Source organism: Camellia sinensis, chromosome 7 (assembly GCF_055761805.1).
Source record: "Camellia sinensis isolate YWXY chromosome 7, ASM5576180v1, whole genome shotgun sequence".
NCBI classification, from domain to species: Eukaryota; Viridiplantae; Streptophyta; class Magnoliopsida; order Ericales; family Theaceae; genus Camellia; species Camellia sinensis.
In genome coordinates, this window is record NC_138967.1 from 118,519,403 (window position 1) to 118,541,364 (window position 21,962).

At 39.0% G+C, this 21,962-nt stretch overlaps 1 pseudogene; it reads right to left on the reverse strand.

Moving 5' to 3' along the window:
* Positions 1–18,419: 18,419 nt before the first annotated feature.
* On the reverse strand, positions 18,420–21,488 carry LOC114286058 (G-type lectin S-receptor-like serine/threonine-protein kinase At2g19130 pseudogene; annotated as a pseudogene).
* Positions 21,489–21,962: the final 474 nt, after the last annotated feature.

Consider the following 21,962-nt stretch of genomic DNA (forward strand, 5'->3'; position numbering starts at 1 on the left):
GCAAATGGCCACTACCCGACCAACGTGGAATTAGCTCTTGAGATGCACAACCTCAAATCCGAACTTGATTTTTCTTCCAGCTGAATCTTTTAATAGAATAGGACAACCGAATTTGAACGAAGATGAGCCAATTGGACATGGATAGGATAGCTGATTTGAATAAAGATAAGCCAATCAACATGGATGAGACAAGCAGGCTAAAAATGATTAGGGCCGAACTTCAGGATGAAGTTGTCTACGTATCCCAAAGATAGGAATTAGGCCTTCTGTAGTTTCGGTTAATGATTCACTCGGGTATTAACTCTCTCCTTTTGGGCTCTAACTTTTGCCAAAGTCGCCCTTTCGGGTTTTCAACTTTGCGAGCTCTATTTTTCTTTTTCTATTCATTTTTTTCTTTCCTTTTCATTTTTCATGCTCTAACTTTTGCTTGGGTCAACCTTCTAGGTTTTCAGTCCAGCGGGCCTCTATTTTTCATTTATTTCCAATTTTTCATGCTCTAACTTTTGTCTAGGTCGCCTTTTCGGGTTTCCAGCCTAGCGAGCCTCTCAAGGATAGAAAACTTTAACTTGTCCATGTTGATTGGTTGTGAGATCTCTAAGCCATCTAAATCCATGAGAATGGCTACTCTCTGACCAAACAGTCTTGATAATGTAAGGGCCCATCCAATTGGATCTGAATTTGCCCATAGTGTCGTAGATAGGAACTCGATTGTCTTTCAGGAATAAAATTTCTTCCCTCAAATTCTGGGATATGGCTTTCTTATCGGTCTCCATTAGCTTGAGAAATGACCATGTTTTGAATCTTTGATCACGTCTGACCTTTTTGCCCCTAATTTAACGTCTACTTCTATCCGGCTGTGCAAACTTCCTACAATCACATCTGACCTTATTGCCCCCTAGCTCGAGAGCTCATTCCAATTCAGCCATGCAAGCTTCATATTTTGGTTGATCGCTGAACATTCTGAATCAAGGTTTGAAAGCTAAAGGGTAGGGTCTCAAGGTCGAGAGTGATCCAATGCTATACAATCTCAAGATCAAGTCCAGGCATGTCTTCATAGGACAACGCAAAAAGTTTTTGAAATCTTTTAATAAAGCGACCAATCGCTCGTTGCTCCTCTGAAGACAAGGTCGACCAATCTGGACCGAGTCAGGATCCTTCTCAGTACTCACATTAACAGACATGATCTCATTCATTAAGGGCTTTAACACGCCTCTCTTCCTCTCAGTCGATCAAGTTTTGCAAATCCCGAGGAATTCCTTCCTTTTTGTTTTCACCATAGTTTTAGAAAATAGTTTTGAAAAACTTTGGTCAATCCAATGATTTACAGGCACAGAGAAGTTGGGGAAAATTACTGCAATTTCATTCCGATCTTCTAGCTCAATGAGTGAAATAGACTCAAAAAAGAAAGAAAGAAAAGGCATGACAAGCACAAACAGGATAGTGATGTCCGAGTTCACATCCCCGAAATCACCAAACTTTAATGTAACAAGACTGACTCAATACCCAATTCAGAAAGTAAAATAAAAACATTTTCAAATTGCTAAAATCAGTGCGTGCCATCCGCCACATCTGGAGTAAAATGCACGCCATCAACATATGGTTCATCCCCGATCATAGAACTAAACAAAATATCCCCCAAGTTCATTGATCCAGAGCTGATAGACTTTGTAGGACCTGGTGAGGTGGTGATCTTGTTGTCAATCAAGTCTTGAATTTCATAGCGAAGATGAAAACAACAATCAGTGTCATGGCCGGGTTACTGATGGAAGGCACAATACTTGGCAGCATCATGCCTAGTTGGAAGGCGATTAGGGAGAGGCTGAGAGTCAAAGGGTTTGAGATGGCCTTGTCCTATGAGGATTTGGAGAGCTGTGGACAGGGTCATAAAAAGAGGATTAAAGGTGCGGCTTCTAGTCCTAGAAGTATTGACACAGGGGTTAGCGAGTATTGACTGGGTTTAGAGACCTCCTACAGGCTTAGGATTGGAGCTGAAAGGGGTGTTTCTGATAAGGCATCCCTTTTCATGGCTTACCCCATGATTCAAAATGCTCCTAACCTGAGTGACAAAAAGTGTCATCCACTGTCTTTGCAATAACTGCAAGCATTTGCTGCTTGTTCAACCCTTTGACCTTCAAAGCCTGAATAGCCCACCGAAGATGTGCATAAGGATCAATACTTGCCCCAACCTTGTTCTTGCCACATGTTTTAGCTTTGCCAAGGGATTGGGTGGCTATATCGGGGCAAGGCCAATTTGTTGTTGACATGTCATCACCCAGACTTGAGATAGCTTTGGGTTGGCCCTTTCCAATTGCAACTCACCCCAAGATTGTGGATCTTTTTGAAGTCAAATTTTTGGCATGTGATGTGGTCGATCATGGAGCCAATATCCCAAAGCTTAAATCTAGCACAGTTCTCTGAAGATCTTCAATCATGCTCAACAGCTCAGAAGTAGTGGGCTCGATCTTTGGTGCCCGCAGTGTATTTGAACCGACTTCATCTTGATGAATTGGTTGGGTTAGGCTCTTTGGAGTAGGTTAGACTAGTGTTCGAGATGATTAGGGTTCAAGTACATCCATCATACTCAAGTTCATGCTTTATGGAATTAACACGTCAGGCTTGGGTAAATGGATTGGGGTGATATATATGCTGGGATTGTAGGTAGATAGCAATATGTGGATTAGGTTGAGGTGTGGAGGTAATAGGTTAGTGGTGGCATGAGGTCTTTTTGGTGGAGCTATGATCTTTTCATCAATAAGATCCTGAATCTTATGACAGAGGCAGATGCAACGGTTTGTATCATTACCAGGTTATTGATGATAGGCATAGTATTTAGTGGGGTCATGTTTTGGTAGAAGATGGCTTGGGAGGGGTCGGGGTTCTAGGAGCTCTAGGTGGCCTTTTTCTAACAGAATTTTCAAAGCTTGAGAGAGATCCATGTAAAGAGGATGGAAATTTTAGGTTTGGGATCGAGTTGAAGTGGTTGGTTTTAGGCTATTATCAATACAAGGGTTTTTGATGGAACTGGTGACAATGTTTACGTCAAAGCATTTCGCAGCTGTGCTACCATTGGTAGAAGCATTGGAACTGCGCCCAACATTCTTCCTTGTAGGCTTATTACCTTCTATAATGATCCCTTGTTTCATGGCAACCTCGATGTGAACCCCAATTTCATGGAGGTCCTTAAATTTGAATAATGGAAGGACTATCATTTTCTACAATAGCCTTTTATGCAGGTTTCTAACAATTATACGAACTTGCTCTTTTTCTAGAGGCCTATTTGCCATCATAGCCACCTTTTCCCTCCACCTAGTAACAAACTCTGAAAAGCCTTCCTTTGGTTCTTGTCATGTTGCCTCGAAATCACGAGTTATGACCTTGATTTGCATATTGTAGAAATACTGGGAGACAAAAGATTCAGCCATCTCTTCCCAACTCTATTTCACGAAGTCCTCTAGTTTAGCATACCAGATGGCAACTATACCGAACATAGTCCTTCCAAATAGCAACAACTTTTGGATTCTGGTCAAACCCATCGGTTTCAGAATATCAGGAAAAAAATGTAAATGTACCATTGGATCCCCAAAACCATCAAAACAATCAATATAAGGCACCTTGAACCGCTCTGGCAGAGTAACAGCGGACTCAATGCACCCATATTCGATATCTAGAATAGAACTAACTCCCTGTTCCTTCTTGAACAACTTTTCAAGTTTATTGAATTTAAGCAAGGTAGGGTCAAACTTGAACTCAAAAGGTACCTCGGTTTGATGAACTGGAGCTTTAGAAATCTGGACCGGGATTGGATCTACCTGGACTGAAAGAATAGGAACACCCTCGACTGATAGATCTTGGACCATAGGATTGGCAGTAGTACCCGGCGTAGGAGTAGCAGTGTCAGGTGTATGAGAAACAGAAGCCACAGCTGGCCGCTATTGTTGTTGCAACCTATTGGTGATCTAGGTTTATCGGGCCATATCCTACTGGAGTAAATCTACTAATTGCTAAAGACGGATTAGTAAATCCTCTAAATTTGTCGGAGGCTGAGCCATTACAAGAGTAGATGATTGTGCTTGGGGTGAACTGAACATAGGTAATCTAACAGGTGAATGTCGAAAAGTGGAACTAGTGAACCCTGTCTGGCCCTTCTTCGTCTTATCATCGGTGAAAGTGAAGCAAACATTGGCTGTCTCTGAACTTAGTATCCGACCTAACAAAGTTTACCAACACGGGTCCAGAGCACCTTAGGGATATCAGAACCTTCTGAAGCTATGGTTTCAGAACTACCTAGCAAAAGAATCAAAAAGCAAAAAACAAACAACATCTCGGCCCAATTTCACCATAACAGATATGATCACGACCGACTGATTGTACTTCCCACTGTATTTCGCTCCACAAACTGATATAACTGAACCACTGATATGTATTCAGGAACCCCTGTATAGATTCACTGCATAGCACATAGCAAGTAAAGAATGCAAAAACACCCCCTATGACGGGGTAGGGTTACCCTGTCCTAGCTTTGGCATGATCTAGAGTTTCACTACATCAAACAAAGCAGTATGACAATATCCTAGGTATAGGAAAGCCTTTTGTCCTATTTTTGAAAAGTCACTAAAGCTTACTACATGCACTAGGTCAATTGGTCAAAAGTGTACCTCGGCGAGATTACCTAATATATCTCTCACACCTAACACCAAAAAGTGAAAGGTGGATCAAGCGGTACGACGACAACCCAGATCCAAGGGTTGTGTTCCCAACGTGACATTGCCTATGTCCATCTAGCCTTTTGACAAGCTTTTGGAAAGCCTCCAGGAAGCCGTCCAAGATATCAGATGGTAAACGCAATGACTTATGGGCACCATGCAAATGCAATGCAAAGAACATATGTATGTAGATAAAAGTTCACATCATGAAGTTCATGTCAAATTCTCTAAAGCCCCAGCAGAGTCGCCAAGAATTGTAGCTGGTTTTTGGCGCTGCTTGGAGGGCTTAGTCTCCTCGGATGTGATTCCCTACAGTTCGAACTCCCATGGTTTTGAATCTGGTTTCACAATGCAATGTGAAACAGAAAAACAAATAAGGGTCTAAATCCGCCAAATCTTAAAAATTCCATTAATCACCAGAGGTGCCAAAAATGAGTTGCATTGCCAGATTTCAAAGTAACCACCTAATATTTTTGGAAAAATTAGGAAACTTGTGACTTATGCCAAAGGCCACTTGTCCGTCATAACCAAAGTGTCTCGGTTTAGGAACTTAGGTATGAGAGGGGAAAGTCATGAATTGAGCACCCCACTCACCCGATCAAAGATCGGCCTCTACTAAATCATGATGTGAATCTTATAGACATTATATGCTCAAATTCTTATTATTTAATATACTAACATTACTATGTGAGAAAACAAGTATAGACCACGTTACTTACTTTGGATTGCTTTGATTTTATGCTTTCTTGAAAAGAGTTTTTGAATATGTGCAACTCAAAGGAAAAATGAACTCATATGTACAATAATCAAAGTCATTCTAATCTAAGAAAAATAGCCTTTATCCACAGGCATTCAGGGAGTTATTTCAAGTAAGCATGTATCGTCATGGTAGTATGCTCGACATGGTAACACAAACACACATTTGATATTCTAAAACAAAAATGCTCACCTAGTACTCAAACATGGCAAGTCAAAGAAAAGAAGATAGTTAGACAAAATGCAAGATCTTAATATACAAATGCAAAGCATGAGGTTGCACATAATCAAGTAGGAAATGTCTCGGTTTACATAAATGGTAGAACAGTTCAAAGATATCACATTCACTGATCAGCTAGTAAATTCGATAAGCTTTTACTTGGAAAGGTTCAAGGCCAAAAGTGTCCTTCTTTGATGCAGGGTTATTCTGTATGCTCTCTCTTTGAGTCTTTGTTGTTACACAATGTCTGTTTTTCTTTATTCAGTCAATTTTTATTCATGTAGGGAATTGTTGAAAAATAATAGTTTTTTAGTGACTTTAATGCAAAATTAAAGTGGGTCCTAACTGTCGGTTGAGGTGGATCCAAGTGGGTCTAGATTCTTTGCAATGAAATCTTTACATCACAAAAAAGAATTACCAAAAATCATTAAGATTTGAATGAGAAATTGTCTCATAAAGTTGGCCTCATGAATGAGGTATTGGAGAAGGTGTGTAACCACCTATCCCACATTGATTATAGACGAGAGCGTTTATGGGTACTTAAATCCCTAGTTTTACCTAAGGGTGTGAGCCCTTTGGGACATCCAAAACTTTCGAATGAAGGGAGTTGTGGATCCTTCAAGGATGGGCTTGGGTCAAGACTATGGTCCAAGTTGGTTATGTAGAAAGTGCCACACGCACGTACGTGCGCCATCTACCTATCCGAACTGAGCCAAGTCTATGGAACTTGAAACTTAGGCCTCAGGCTTGAGGCACTAGATATGGTATGGGCTTGGGCCAGGTTGGTGGCCCACCCATCATATTCTTTTTTTGACAAGGTCAGATGGTGGTAGCCACAGAAATGCTTGCAGCTTCTATACTAATGGTGGGTTTAAACCATCAGTTTTGTAGAATTGAATTCTACATTGGTTGCTTAGCCTTCGTGACTGGAGGCTCCTCCTTTCTCCCCGTTGTGCATAGATAAAGACCACCCTCTCTTGGGTTTCTCCCCAGAATTTTTCTTGCCCTCTTGTTATTGTGTCAATCTACTAGAAAATATTCTTCTAGTGTGAGAGAGTGCTACATATGTTCTTGTTCGCCGGTGATACTTGTAGACCGCCCGGAACTCCGCTCCGCGCGCGAGGGCTCGAATTGTGGTTCTAGCTACTACAGTTCAAACTCCTGTCACGGTTCTGAATCTGATCTCACAAAGTGCAATGTAAGACTGATAAATCACCTAAGAGTCCAAATTTGGAAAATCGTTTTGGAAAATCGATTTTAATAAAAAAGCGCCAAACACGGACTTCTTTGTCAAATTTCAGAGTCGCCACGTAAATATTTTATTTTGGAAAATTTAGGAAACGCTGACTCGTGCTTAAGGCCACATGTCCGTCATCACCAAAGTTGCCTCGGCTCGGGAACTTAGGTACGAGAGGGGAAGGTCCTGAAATGAGCACCCCCACTAGCCCGATCAAAGATCGGCCTCTACTAACATGATATGATGTTTTTGAAAACACATCTGTTCTTATTCCGGTTTATTAGCTAGCTTACTATGTGATGCGCACAACATACAAGTATAGACTAAATCGCTCAAGTTGGAACAAAGCATCTCATATTTGTATTTCGAAAATGGTTTGAAGTTGCTACCCTCAAGTAGGCTAAAACGCGGATTTGCCACCCTCAAGTGGGCTTAAAACATGATGATTTTGCCACCTCAAGTGGGCTTAAAACTCGCATTTGATGAATTGTTCCAATTCAAGCAATAAAGCTTTCACCCACAGGTATTCATGCAATTAAACACATAAGCACATAGCCTCATGGTAAGCATGCTATCATGGCAATCACTTACACATGCAAGGATGCTAAAGCATAAATACTCACCGAGTACTCCGAGCCAAAACAGAAGCTAGTTAGAAATCATGCATGATCCTAGCTATGTTAAGATGCCTAATGCAACACATGCAGAAATGCAACTAAGATGGGCTCGACTATTCTAAGATGTCATGTGAATGCAACTGGATAACATGTATTCAAATTGGTATTGAAATACAATGCAGTTTGTGTGATGCGCCGAGCCTGGTGCATGCAAATCATAAGTATGCTAATTGAAACATGCCCTAAAACTAACCAGAAAAAGCGGATAAGTAAAAGGGAGAAAGACGTGGGGTTGGAAAACATGCATCACACACACGCACACTTATTACAACATTTGCCCTCTCGACGGAGGGTCCGAATAAATCAACTAACTAGCTACGCTAAGCTAATTAGAATATTACAAAGATGAAATAAATTAGCTAAATACATTAAGTAATTAATTACAAAATCAGCAAATTAACTAGCTAAACGAAGCAGTTAAAATGGCCTCGAGGGAAGGGAGATATGCATGCTCGATTGGCTTCGCTCGAAAATCCATTACCGTGCCTCATGTTGCCTCTGTTTGCACCCTTTTGGACTTTTGAAAATTATGCCAACTTCCAAGATGCTTCAGATCCACCTTATGACCATGCTGAGAGGTGGTCGGCCAAGAGGAATGGCCATCGGCCAGAGTTCATGGCTATCGGCCAATTTTGATAGCCAATTGGCAGTCTTGGTGGCCGGTTGGCAGCTCTGATGGCCGGTCGGCCACTGCTTTTGTAATTTCTCCTTTTGCTGCAACAGAGCACAAACAGAGGCATGGCAGTGTATTTGTAAGGAAATGTGTGTGTAACCACACTCCATATCATGTCCCAAGCTCGAAGGAGTGTACTGCTCGGCTCTCGAGCCACCAATCACGTATCCCAATGCATGATGGCCAAAGAGTCGAGCTTGCACAATTTCGATGAATGCACAAGTAACACATAGGACTCGATGAGCCTATACCTCTATCATGCTTTGATCAAGAGGGTCGGTGACAAAGAAATGAGGCGCATTTCATCACTTCAAGTATGAAACGCCCCTCGTTTCTCATGTTTGGATTAATATCCAATCCAAACACAATGCAAAGACAACATGAAAACAACATGCAATGAAAGAACATGCAAACAACATGCTATTCTACCAATGCTAGAATGACATGCACAAGATTCTACCATGCAAACAATGCATGCGAGACATGTTCGGAGGCCAAGAACATCAAAACTAGTAAAGAGCATCATACAAGAGGCATGCAATACAATACTCCATGGACTTAAACCACATATGGACAGACCTAAGAGGCTCCAAAACAGTGGCCAACACACCAAAAACTTAGGCACAAAAGGGGCAAGAACACATGCTCATATGATGCCTCATCAACTAGGCATAAAGGTCAACTCTTAATAGCACTTAAAGAGTGAAAAACATAGAAGTGTGACAACACTATATGCTCTGAAATATCATTCAAAATGATGCCAAAACATGCACATATGACAAATGAGGTATCCTAGGAGGCTCAAAGCTTAAGGCTAGCAACGGTACTTGCACCATAGCCATATCAAGCAATCCCCAAAGGGCCAAGGTGACTCAACACAGTCCTAAAGCAGGTCAAAACAAAGCCAAAAACATGCTTGAACATAGCCAACAAATGCTAGAATTAAAGGCATGAAGCATGGAGCATACTAGGCCAACAAAGAGGATTACACTACACCTACCAAAACCAAGCATGAGCTAACTTCATCAACTAAAATCAGAGTTAAGGCATGCTAAATAATGACCAAAAATATGCTGGAATGGAACCAACACATGCTAGAAAGATGAGCCAAAACCTTAGGCATACAAGGCTAGTTTGCAAGGATTACACTACAAGTGTAAAAAGCATGCATGAGGTAACCAAACCAAGTCAAAACAAAACTATATCATGGCAAAACAAGGCCTAAGACATGCTGACATAGAGCCTCAAGGAGGTAGAAAAACATGCTAACTTGGTGAGCCATCAACACAAGCACACAAGATACAAAAGGGGGGGGACCACCCCCACCTATTTTGGGTCTCAAAACTCACTTTCCACCACTGAAATTCCTCTAGAATTCAGTGGTGGAGAGGCCAAACAAAGGTGATCCAAAGGCCTAAAAGAGATGGCTCAAAACAAGGCCACTAAGGCACAAAAGGGGGTAAGCCACCCCTAACACCAAAGAAGTCTTAAATAACCATTTTAAACACTTAAATATAGAACTTTTTTTAGTTCAAAGTTAAGCCAAAAGAAGCATGCAAAGGTGGCTAAGTACTCAAGCAAAACAAGGCTTAAAGAGGGTAACAACTCACCCTTAAAGAACCACAGCCAAACAGCAACTTCTGAGCCAACAAAGCAAACTTTTAGAGCCTAAACAAGGTCCTCTAGTACCTCAGCAACAAAGCAATGGTGCTTTACTAGGTGTTGTAGTGCAAAAGTGAAGAGAAAACACACTTTTGAGCACAAACAAGTGCAAACATAGAGAGAGAGAGAGAGGGAGATATAGAGAGAGAGATATGTATCACTCTATATCAATTTTCAGAACCTCTGGAAAGGGAGAGGGACCTCCCCTCTTATAGAAATCCAAGTCTCAAGCTTGTTGAACAAGCTAGAGGCTTGGTTCAATCCCTCCATACATGTGTATGGAGGATGAGTTCTATGGTTACCAGCTACCACAACTGGCAATAAAATATCTACAAAAGAAAATAAAAAGGCCTCGGCCAACGAACATGGCCGACCGGCCATCAGTGAAGCCGACCGGCCAGCATTGATGGCCGATGGAAAGAGGGCATGGCCGATGGGCACAGGGTCTGGCCGATGGGTTGTAGGGATGGCCAGTAGGCCACCCCCTTTCCCTCATAAACAAAACCACATGCTCTTGGTCCACAACCAAGCACAAAACATACGAGTTGAGAGGCTCCAAGGCAAGGCGCGCAACCAAGACCTTCAGAAACTCAAAACAAACACGAGCATGGATGATCATCGAGCGTTCGAACGATGACGTCCAAGTCTTGAGGAGGGTAAAAAATAGGGTGTCTACACTACTCAGAAGGCGCTTTTGCCATAGCGATCATACACCGTCGTATCCTGAGAGACAGACATGAACGTTCTTCCAACACCCATTAGTGAGGTGGCGAAATCTATTTTAAGAAAACTGTGTGATACACCGGTTTCGGTTTGTTTTCCTTATTATATTTCTTTCCAATATTTTATTTCCTTTATGTTTATTTATGTTCTTCATGAAACTTGTAATTTCCAGTTTTAGTAGTTCACTTATTTTTTGTTTTGTAATCTAAAATCTGATTTTAATAAATTTGAATATGTTTTTAAACAATGATTTACAACAGTATATACTATAGTGAACAAATTGTCTGGTACTGGACTATATCTACTATCATTTAACTTTCCATTTTATTGTCTTGTAAATAAAAAGGCAAATTACAAATATATAGCTTGAAGTTTATTTAAAATATTAATTGTCTTTTATGATTTAAAAAATTACAAATATCTTTTATTAAATTTTTTCATTTGCAAGAGTCAATAGAAAAAATAAAATTCTTAAGTACTTTCTTATATAAAATAAAATTATCAAAACTATTAATTAAAATATATTTGTAATTCACCCTAAATAAAATAAGTCCATCTAGCTAGAAAATAAGAATAAAGAAAGAGAGAACTGTTTCTCCGCCAGTGTTTGGTTCTCGATTAGACAATTATTCGATGAAAAAATAACTCACTAACTAACTAACGGGACATGGGAAAATCTAAACTAACGAAAAAACATTAGACTAGTAAGATGTTTTTTTGGAAATGTCCAAAGAGAGCAGTGAGAGCTTCTCTTTCTAGGAGATTTTTGACAATGCTTTGGCGTCCGGCGACCTCCTTTACACTTTTAAAGTGTAGATCTACACTTCTACAGTATAGATATGCACTTATAGAGTGTAGATCTGGGATTTTTATGTCTAGAATAGGGGTTTTGAGTGTTTCTCCCCTGATTTCAGCATAGATTTTTGAATTTTCAACTCACAATGGTTCCCTCTTCTTTCAAGCCTCCTCCTATACTATTATGGGTGTTCTTCCTATTCAACTCTTGCTTCTGACGGAGTCCTAAGTATGGCGACGGCAGTGGCGAAGTTGGGCAGCGATGACGAGGATGACGTTAATGGTGACAATCGATGGTTTAATGTAGATCTTGTGGGTATTGATGCAGATCTTGCTTGATTTAATACAGACCTAACTTTCCGAATTACATTTATGAGAAGATCGGTAGTTTTCTCTAGATCATAACGTCTTTTTTTTTTTTACGAATTTGTTCTTTTTGTTGTTTGGTTATTTGTTTGGCCCTTTAAGGTCTTTTTATTTTTCTTTGTTGTATGTTATTTGCTTTATTTTTATATAACTGCTTTTCTTGTTCTCAAAAAAAAAAATTTTGTTTTTTTGGTCAATTAAGACGTGAAGAAAATTAATTTTGTACAATTATAGTAAAAAAAATGGTATAAATTCAATAGTGAGTTTTCATGATTAAAAAATAAATTTGTTTGCACACTTTCAAACTTTATGAAGTGGAAATATTTGTAAATTCAGACATATCCATCTAGAATTTTCTGGATGGGTAGTTGTGTAGTGAAAATTAAATTTGTATAGTGTGGAGTCCATATGTAGAATAAATCTAAATGTAAGATGATAATTCTGAGTAATTTTTGAATATTTAAATCTGGATTTATAATATTACTGTTATGAAATGCTTAATAGAATAACATGATAACGACAACTCTACAATTTGTGTGAGTAAGAATTTATGATACCATCTTTAAGAAAATAAATAAATAATTTATAAAATTTTCCTTCGTTTAAGGTACGAAAAAATAAAAATAAAAATTCAAACAACTTGATTTCTCTCTCTCCATGTGAGATCTTTCTTTACTTCTTAGTAGCATCTTGGGTTAATGCCATTTCTTTGCGAGAGTTCTCTCATTGCTTGAGATTGATTAAGGCTAATTCTTGTGCTCTTTAGCAGTTTCCAAGGTGTGTGGATTCCTTGGTTTCTTCGTGGTTTGTCCATTTTGTGTCGATTGAGAGTTGTTTCTCTATTCGGAGAAGGATAACTTTGAGTCGCCGGAGGGGACAGAAAAATGTGAGGATGTTTCAGAGTTATGCCTGGTTGGGAAGCCCCAAAGATTCTGAATAAACTTGTTGTATATGCTTGGAGCTTGGAAAACTAGGGCAGGTGTGTCTATATTGCCTGATAATGCGTTTCTCTTTCAGTTTGCTGTGGTTGAGGATTGTCAGAAGGTTTTAGCAAAGGCCCCTTGGTCAATTACGGGTAATCTTCTGGTCCCCCAATCTCTTTAGAGTGAGAAAGCTACTACATAGATGGACTTTCAGTGGAGCCCATTATGGGTTCAAGTCCATGGATTACCAAGACACAATCCAAACTATTTTGTAACTGAGCATAGCCAACCTAAGAGGCTAAAAGGGCTAGTTTATGAGAAAGAATGTGTGGTGATAGGAATGGAGTTTGCAATAGGGGAAACATCGTGTGTTGAAGGAATGAAAAGTGGGTCTACCTATCTAGAATTCGATGATGGATAAGGTGATCTCTCCCATGCAAGTTGTGCAAGCCAGTGTGCTTTCAATGGAGGAGAAAGACCGTTGTTCCCATGTATTAAGTACACGTTTCCCTCTAGTGAAGAGGTTGTTGAGAAGGAATGGGCTTTGGTGGTTGACCTCATGCAACCACTAGATTCATGTTGATCATTAGCTAAAATTGTTAGGGGTTGAGATTTCTCTTGACAGTTCAAATCTTACAAGGGTTGTGCATAATAATCCATCGTCCTATGATATTGTTTTTAATGGAAACCAAAAATAAAACGGAAAACTGGAGAGACTTAGACATATGTAACTTCCATTTTCCAAACAAGTCGTTACATTGAACCAGTTGGTATTTCGAGTGGTTTGTCCTTCAGGTGGGTGGATGAGATTATGCTAATAAATGATATAAATAATAAATTATGAATTTTTTTTTATTAAAAGATTCAAACCTTAGGAGTTTTTTTTTTTTTTTTGTAATTGTTCCTAAAATAAATTAATGGTACATGAAGAAGCAAAAATAAAGCTGGTAGGCACTTTCTCTGAATTAGTGGGTCTAAAATCTAGAACTCTATTGGGGCTGTTTGGGAAATAAAATTTTAGCCTAATTTAGGCTAAAATTCATTTAAAAAAAATAAAAAAAAAACAAAATATGTGAAAATAGTTAATAAGACAAAATATCATATCAAATCCATAATCATTTCACTTTTTCTCTCATAAAGATCACATCCAACTACAACAAAATCTAATTATCTTCCCAAACACAAATATTTTAGCCTATTAAAATAACCTACTAAAATAACAACTTCCCAAACATTCACATTATGTTTGTTTGTGATGAAACCTATAAAAGAAAGACATTCACATGTCACTTTCATGTCACAAAACTTCTTCAGTGGTATAAGTGGTTGGACATAGCAAAAAAATTAGAATCTTCGAATCAGTTTTAATCTCTCTTTTTTTAATGGTTTTTTTTTAATATCATTTTTGCCAATTTTTTAAAATATTTGCAAGACTTTTAATCTTAAAATATTGATATACCATTCTTTAGAAAAAAAAAAAAAAAGGGTTTCACATTGATCATTTATTCCTACATATCCCCTCAAATCAATGGAAGATTGGACAATCTCATCTCTTTCATCCAAGCACACTCCAAGATTGGGTTTGAATTTTTCGATTTGTGATGAAATAGAAGTACACTTTTTGCTTTTCTGTTCTCTTTTATTTTTTCTCTACAATTTCAAGATCCGAAGGCAAGTTTAAAAATTAAATAATAAAAAAAGTAATAATAATAAATAAATAAAGGGTAAATTATAATTTAACCCCTTGTAGTTTGCCTGAAAAACACGGAACCCCTTATAGTTTCATTTGTAACACTTAAACCCCCTATATTTCATACCAAAGTGCAATTTTCGACAGAACTGTTTTTTTAAACAGAACGTGTGCTCCATGAATGGTGAGTGGAACAGTTTTTTCCGCCCAAAAACATATGGCAAATGACCAAAACACCCTTATTGCCATATATATACACAACATGTTATAGTGCAATAAAGCATGGATTACACTCTTGGCAAAAACATTAACATCTTTATCCCCAAACGAAATTCAATGTTTGAGCATGGGTTTCATTTACCTGAAGCATTAACATCCTTTGAGCATTGGTTTGAGCGTGGGTTTCATTTACCTTAAGCATTAATATCCTTTTGTTTGTTTCATTACCTCAAGTTCTCTCTTTCTCTCTCTCATTATATAAGTATACAACACCATCACTTTCCATGCAAAACCACCACCATTACTTTTTATTTCCCCTCTCATCTCACCACCATCACCTTCCATGCAAAATCACAACCAACCACCATCACTACCATCATATTCCATGCAAAACCATCACTCAAAATCACCACAACTTCTTTCTCTAAAAATATTCCATGCAAAATCACCACTCAAAATCACCACCACAACTTCTCTCTCTAAAAATTATCCAAACCCACTTTTCTTCTTATAATTCAAATTAGTAACAAACCCAACCCATGAAATCAAATAATTAATATGTGTAAACATTTAGATTTTTGAAATAGCATTGATGGGATTCATACCAACCAAACCCACTTTTTCTTCCCATTTCCGACATTTCTTCGGCCCATCTTTCGGACTACATAACTTTCACGATTCTTAACGATTTTATCCTGTTCTTTCACTAATCTCCTCACCTTACTTTATACTTCATCCTACATTACCCCGTTTTCTCACTTCTTCCTGAAATGGGTGGTTTCGGTATATCGAAAGTTGTCCAAAAACTAACGTCACACATTTCAAAGAAATATCTCCAAATCTATTTCTTTCTTTTTCATCATCCACTCTCTTTTGTTGCTTCATCTATAGCATTTTGTAAAGGGTGGTTCTCGGTTTTGACGGAGCTGGGCAATGATGGAGATGATGGTGGTCACGGTGAGAGAGAATATATATATATATATAGAGAGAGAGATGTCAAAGCGTGGGTTCACCATTTATCCTTCTCCTCTGGTGTCTACATGTTAACTTATCAATGATAGATTCAGTTTGTTGACTAGTGGTTTATAATGGTGGTTTACAATGGCATTAAGAAGAAAATTAGAGAAATAAATAAGGGTAATTTAGACTTCTTACAATTTCTACTACGTCCGTCCAAAATTGCACTTTGGTATGAAGTATAGGGGGTTTAAGTGTTACAAATGAAACTATAGGGGGGTTCCGTGTTTTTTAGGCAAACTACAGGGGGTTAAATTATAATTTACCCATAAATAAATTCAAAACAGTAAAATTTCTATAACCAATTCATTGAAAACAGTAGAATTCACTAACCCTTGGGGCTTATTGTGCTTTAACAAACTTCTACTTGAAAGAGATGTACATGAAAAGTTAAGCAATGATCGTACTGCATAACCATAAACCAATTACATAGATTAATAAAACAAAACAATATATACTACTCAGTTTATAGCGATCATGGTTATCCCTTTACTATTCTGTTGTTTTTCGGACGCGGTTCTGTGGAGTTTGTAGTTGTACCTATCGTGTTGTCAACCTTTAAACTCTTTTGTTTGAGTTTTAGAATGTGTTGGGCTTGGTTGTTACAGGTTGGTAGAGCTTTAACTCCCATTGTTGTTGTCCAGTTTTTGAATGGTCTGCTCGAGCGGGTCTTCTTGCGCTCGAGCGGGGTTTACACACGTCCAGTATTTCGTACCTCTGCAAAACTTCTGCAGATGTGTTTTTTATGCCCGAGCGGATTCCTTTACGCTCGAGCGGTCGTGGTCGAGCGGGTAGTACTTTTTGGTGTAAGTCCTGGGAGGGGGAAATCTACGCCCGACCGGACTGGTTTTTGCGCTCGAGCGGATGTACTTTATTCTTGTGTCATGGCGCTCGAGCGGGCCTTCTTGCCCTCGAGCGTACCTAGCTTTTTCTCCTTGACGCTCGAGCGTTGTGTTCTCCGCTCGAGCGGGAGAGTCATATATCAGTTGGCAGCTAGGCTATTTTAAATCACTTTTTACATTTCCTTTCTCTTTCTTACTTTTCTGAAACCAATTTTTGAGAGCTCCTCACTCTAAAACCTAACTTCTCTCTAGGGTTTGATCTAGTATGAGTGTTTTCCTCACCTTGAGCCTTTGTAAGAAGTGTGTTGATCATTGAGGGCTACATTTTGATCTAAAAAATTTGGAGTTTGGAGCACTTTGAGTTTGGTCCTTTCCTCCGTTTGAGCTCTAACTTCGAGGTAGGGATATCCTACTCCATCTTATGAGCTTTGTCTTTGAATTTTGGCATTTTGATAGGTTTGGAGTCGTTGGGTAATTTTGAGGAAGTTTGGGTCTTTGTGTGATTTTACAAAGTTGGGGTTTTATTTATTATTACCTATATGCATCTTGGGCATAGAGAGATGAGATGAATGTTGGATTGTTGATAGAAATGAAACATTAGGGTTGTTTCGTTAATTATGGGAAATGCCCTAATTGTATTGTTAAATCAATTTGTGAAATAAATGTGAGAAATGAGAAATGGAATTGAAAATGTTGGAATTGGGAATGTATGGGATTAAAGGGTGCAGTTGGGCTATTCATCACTCACCAAATTGAAATGTCAATATTTTGCCCATTTGGCGCATTTATTCTCTGTTTAGAAATAACTGCTTGGGGCTATCGGTGGAGGATAGTTTTCATTGTTGTAGACAATGCATGATGATTAGGTAAATTAAAACTAATCGATTAAGTGTACCATAGAATATAGCGATTGAAATAATACATTAACCTTATGTATTGATTGGTTGTATATGATAACTGTTTGTATACATTGTTTGTGTGGGAGAAAAAAGGGGCTGTACTCCACGGTTTATTGGAAGAAAGGGGCTGGACCTCTAAACCGGAAGGTTTATTGGAAGAAAGGGGCTGGACCTCTAAACCGGAAATTGAAGTGCAGATACAACTAATATGCTTATTTGTTGATGTATTGACACAGCTTGTATGGTTATCTATTGATGTATTGATATAGCTAGTGTGTTTATCTATTGCGAAATGTAAATGCTTAATATGAGTGTTTGTCTCATATAGGTTGTTTGACCAGGCTCTGACTCATAGTTATGAATCGAGAATTGGTTAAGAAACGGAAAGTGAATGTAACATGGACATGATTGTTGTTAAACTGTAACACAGTATAAATTGGAATATAAGTGCGGACCACCCATTGAACGCTATTATCTTAGTCATTGTTTATATTTGGTTTAGTGTATTTCTACTGGGCTGTGGCTCACCCTGTATGGGGCACCATTTTCAGGTACAGGAAGCATGCCACTTCCAAGGGCGTAGTTTGGAAAGCAAGAGGCAGACAAACTGCTTTTGTTGTTTTGCTTTCTTTGATGTATTATATGTAAATTCAAGCCAAGGGCTTAAGATATATTAAGTTAGTACTCTCCTATTTTTGTGACCGAGTGTTAACTTTGAAAGCTGTAAGCCCGTAGGGCATTTGTTTGTTAGTAGCTTGTAATATTTCTGTAAGAACTACTCTGATTAATAGAAAGATATTTATTTCTCGTACATCATGGCATGTCTAAAATGATGGGTTTTATGTATTTTTTTGAGGGCGTGACAACTCAGGCACATACATGTTTTATTGTTTTAGACTTGAAACAGGACAATACAATGCTCTTGGCCAGAGGACACAGTTGAAGGATTGTTCCATAGTTATGACTTGTGATCGAAGAATGATTTTGCGAAGAAAAGAGAAAATTATAGATATGCTCCTAGTCGGCAACAAGGGCTTGGAGCAAGCGAGGAATTGGAGACGACTCCACATCCAAAATCCCTTCGAGGATCTGAACTACCTGACCCATTGATGGCCTATCATTCTCATCATCTTGGATGCACCAACAAGCAACTTTAAAAATTCTCCATACCTCTTCAATGTCAATATGTTTCTCCAACCAATGGTCTAACAAATTAAGGACATCGCCACCTTCTGCAACTACACTTACAGCCCAAAATTGGAAAGAATTTAACTATCCTTTCTTCAGATTGATCAGTGTTTCTTCTTCCCGATATCAATTCAAAGAGCATCATACCATAGCTGTACACATCAGCTTTGGAGGTAATAGCCACCCCTAATATCCACTCTGGTGCATGATAGCCTGTCGTCCCTCTCATGGCAGTTAGAACCCTGCTAAATTCTCGCCCAAGAAGCTTTGCCAGACAAAAATTTGCTACTTTCGGGCGGAAGTCCACGTCTAATAGAATGTTTGATAGCTTTATGTCACAATGTATGATATAGTCCCTGCAATTTTCGTGGAGATAAACCAACCCCATAGCTGTCCCTAGTGCAATTTGGTACCTTGTTTTCCAATCCAAGACTTTTGACTCATTTTCATGGAAGAGATGGGAATGCAAGGATCCATTCTGCATGTAATCATATACCAATAACTTACTTTTACCTTCAGAGCAGAACGCACGAAGCCGAACAAGATTAACATGTTGGATAGTCCTAAGGGTGCTGACTTCTACTCGGAATTACTTCTCTCATTGGTTGATGCTTTCCAACTTCTTCACAGCTATAATAGTGGAATCAGGCAATGTCCCTTTGAAAACGGGAACCAAAACCTCCTTCCCCAATTTTCTCTGAGAAATTTTTGGTTCTTTCTTGCAGATCTTTGTATCTAAATGCAACCAACGAACCATCTAGCGCTTTTGTTCCAATGAACCTCCTTTGCCACTTTCAATTAACAACAAATACAGGGCCTAGCAGTACCACTGCTGCAACTGAACCCACTATAGCACCAATAATAATCCCCTTTTTACTTTTAGGCTTTGGAAACTTGGAAGCAGCAAGTCTGAGATAAAGAGTGTTTCCACCACCATCTTGCAGATTCATGAGCTCCCTAATCCAAATTGAACACCCATTACTATCATAAGCATAAGCAGTGCAAGAACAATTATTTAAGCAAGAAGATTCACATTCAGTGACACTGCTAACAGCCACAGATTGAGAAAATTCAGGCAATCTCGTGTTGGAAATTTCCCAAAACCTGTCTTTCTCTTGATTACCAGCAGTAATATTCCCAAACAGCAACTAGGTTCTCCTCACACACACCCAGTATAATCACTCAAATTCCAATCATTAAGCGACTTAGGATTGAAAGCCGTTAAACAATTAGAGAAGGGTTGTTTAATATTATTGCATATTCTATATTTCCCGCAGAAATCATAAACCTCACATTGCTGTCTCGACTGAGACCAAAACAAATTCCATTGTTTTGTGCTTTCCAACCAAGTGAGTTGTTGGACATGCCCCGAAATATCCATAATCAATCTACAAATAATTGAAGGATTATACATGGAATATGTGAAGTAACTCTCATTCTCGTTGTCGTGATAGCTCAAATTAAAGATATACTTAGCTCTCATTTCAGGTACCAAGTTGAAAATCTGCCCATTCCAAGGACCACTACTCCAATACTGTTTAGACCTATTCCAAAATATAACACACTGACTATTATATGCATCATCAAGTTTAAGAGAATAAAGTCCTATTGAAGGGACTTCTGAGTTCTTCCATGAAGTTAAACTTTGGTGGGGCAAAGGTGAAGAAGATCAAGTTAAAATGGTTCAAATATAATATGTTGGGAACATTTAACACAAGGGCTCTTGTGGCAAAGTGGATAAGGCGTTGTGTATGTACATGGTCAGGGGTTCGAAACCCCTAACCTGAGTTTTCAAAATTTATTCCATGAGTGAAGGATGATGCAACGTTGACGTAGTGGTGACGTCAGCTATGACACGTGGCAGATGGCGTTAGCTGCAGTGGATTCCCTAAACTTCTGAAAATTACAACTTGGCCCCTGGAAGTTTGGTAAACTGCAATCGGGTCCTTGAATTTTTCAGAAATTATAATTTGGTCATTCAATTTTTGGAAATTTTCATTTTGGCCCTTATAGCTTGTGAAATTATAGTTTGGTCCCGGGTGTTTGGAAAATTTGCAATTATGTCCCAGTTTTTTGGAAAAAAATTTCAGTGAGGTTCCTGGAAGTGCAACAAAGGTTGGTCCTAGCTAAACGGGCTGTTCCAAACGCAATCGCGGGGTCAGAATAGTGAAATTCTGAACGGTTTTTAAAGATTGTCAAAACATGGGAGTTTGCCATCTTCAATAGTCGAAAGAAGGTTCTCGGATATTCTGGAACGCTGAGAATTCACTGAAGAGGTTAGAATGGGCTGATTCTGATCAAACTGGACAACCAGATACAGATCAAGGTAGATCACTGGAGACTAGAGGAGAAAAAGCTTAATCAAATGTGGATCAAGGAAGATCAGGATTGGTTAGGGACGATCAGAGGATTGCAGAGATGATTATCTTCAGAGTTGATTGGAAGATCTAGTTCAATCAGAAGAGACGACCATTCATCGACATATATATGATTTGGCAACCAGTACAGGCTTAGGGAAATGCCATGGCAATTAGAGTTTTTGTATACAAATAGGTACTGGTGGTATGTGGACGAGTAGATCAATAGTTGCAGAGGAGCATACTGAGCACAAGCATAGAGGTACAAGAGCACAAGTGGATACGCAAGAGTGTCGTGCTAAATGCAGATATACAGTGCGGTGAAGACATAAGTAGGATGTGTAGTAGCAGGTTGTTAAAAGTTCATAAGAACTTCCAGACAGAGAAATTGAGGCGGATAAAATGCAAGAGTGCACACCAAGGTGTGGCAAGCCTTTTTTTTTTCTTTTCTCTATGGTGATTTCTTTAGTACCGTGGTAGCGAAGGATAGAGTTGATGCAGATCTCTCAGGTGAACTTGACGCAGGGAGACCAGAAGCCATGGGTGTGAGCACTATGCAAGGAATTGCATAGCTGACGATGCTTTGACAGATGGAGCCACTGTCAACGATCAATCTACTGAAAAACAAATCAGGGATTGCAAAGGCACAGACGACAAGCGTATGAGAACTGTAGAAGGTTGTTTAGAAGTGCAGAGGGAAAATATTGATAGTTCCGAGGAAAAGCTCCGAGCAAAGAAATCGAGGACGTTGATGGGACAAATGACGAGTTTTTTATTGCTCCAATGATTGGTTGTGTGAGGTCATGCTTGACAGTCAAGGACATTTCAGGTAAGGAGTGCAGCGCACTCTAGGCAGGGGTGCTATTGTGGATCACCTCACATGGGTTGAGGGGGTGATTTGTTGGATATCAACCCATTCCAGCCCATTATGGGAAGATAATGGTGGTGGCTCCAACCCACTAGCTAGTGGAAGAAGCTATGTGGCTCACTAACTCCAACCCACTAGAGAGTAGAA